Source organism: Osmerus mordax, chromosome 16 (genome assembly GCF_038355195.1).
Source record: "Osmerus mordax isolate fOsmMor3 chromosome 16, fOsmMor3.pri, whole genome shotgun sequence".
NCBI classification, from domain to species: domain Eukaryota; kingdom Metazoa; phylum Chordata; class Actinopteri; order Osmeriformes; family Osmeridae; genus Osmerus; species Osmerus mordax.
Window position 1 is genome coordinate 1,409,196 of NC_090065.1, and position 1,903 is coordinate 1,411,098.

Genomic DNA, 1,903 nt, shown 5'->3' on the forward strand with positions numbered 1-1,903 from the left:
TAAAGACTTGTTTTTGCAGCTGTGTCTGTACTGCACACTGAAACTACACCCAGCAGGGTCAGAGGTCTCAGGTCACAGTTCAAATTAACCCTTTGACCCTACACAATACTAACTTAAAGTTGATCTGCAAACTATGAAATATATGTTTAAAAGTGGCTGTGTGCTTATGCATATGTGTACGTGTCTGTGTGCAAGTGTCAGCATGTTTGTGAGTGTGCGCGTGTGTGTGTGTGTGTGTGTGTGTGTGCGTACGTGCATGCATATGGTTGCAAGCTTAATCTGGGCCCTAGTATTCCAGTATAGTGAATGACTAGCAAAATGAGGCAAGCCTAATATTGTAGTAAGAGTGTATTACAGGAGCATGTGCCATGTTATGTAATGTGATGTTGCATGTTCAAGGCCTGGCTGTGATGACCGGATGAGTCAACATTAATTCCACATTGTTTGCCCAGTAACCGCATCACACCGCCAAGCAGATTAAACACATCCGAATCTACACTGCACATCCATAGGGGGATACATAAATAAATAACACGGCATTTCATAATGGAAATGTGCGTTTAAATCTCTCGTGCTGTAGGTTAACTGCGCTTACTCATCTTTGGTATTTAGACTGCCGTTAAATCACATGAGATTTTACCGGTAACACGAGACCTGTTCACACTGCAGCCTCCTCGCCTCTAGTGCTTCAAGTGTTCCACTGCAGTCGTGGAAAGTGTGCCACCGCTGTCACCGGTTACCATGGTTTCATGAAATACCCAAACCGGCACATTAATCTCAAGCTCTTCCCCGCCGCAACAGAAACACTTAGAGCAGAACCGGCATGATACACGAGCCGTCAGTGTCTCAGAGCGGTCCGCTCCTCTCCCGATGTAGCAGCGTGAAAGGCGCGCAGGGGAATTCGATATTTGATTCCCGCCTCGGCCAGTGCTATTCCCTCTCAGAAACGGTTCAATACAGAGTTCATTAGGAATGTTACACCGCATATTAGATCTGACTGGTTGATTTATAGGCTGCAACTGAAAATAACTGACGAGGACCGAGAGTGGTGACTATTCAGGCCAACCACTGCCAGGCTAGCTGTCTGTCTGCCCTTTTCCACAGGATTCTCATTAAAAAAAATATTCATTTAGAAGACGCTTTTGACCGAAGCGTCACACAAACATCGAGCATACAAAATACCGCAAGATTAAGAAGTGCGTCGCTCTTACGGTATTCCGGTGGTCAAGGAACGGTCTGCATTTAGCGCAGAGTATAACCACATCTAACCGCGAGTCGTCTTCTGGGTCAAAGATGGCTGCATTACTGATTCAAGCTGGCCTAGCTCACACAGGGTTGTAGAGGAAGGCTAGGACAAAGTTTTCTCTACAACGTGAGATTCAGGTTGGATGCGGTCACAGAATAACAGTTTTGTGAATCACCCAACCAGCCTAGCACACTTAAATGTTTCCTACAGTAAACTCTTAGTACAAACTGCAGACAGACAGGTGTTATTCAGTGACCGGAGAGGGTCAGGGCTCAGAGAGTTCGTGCCTACAGCAGTATCTTGTCTCATTCAACATTTAATACCAATATTGTTTTAGTATAAATCTTTCATAGTTCTGTTCTCCCTGTTTGAGTGGAATGGCCTGGCTGTGCCCTCCATGACCTTGTCTGGTGAACCACGCAGTGTGTGTGTGTGTGTGTGTGTGTGTGTGTGTGTGTGTGTGTGTGACAGAGAGAGAGGACAACATGGCTAGTGTCAGTTCCTGTCTTTCTTCCCCAATGAGATCAGCTGAGATCTCAATCTCACGTTTCAGTCTTACAGACTCTTCCTTTTAACTTTGTCTCTCTCCCTTAACCTCCCTCCCTCCCTCTCTCCTTTAACCTACCTCCTTCTTTCCCTCCCTCCCTCCCTCATGCT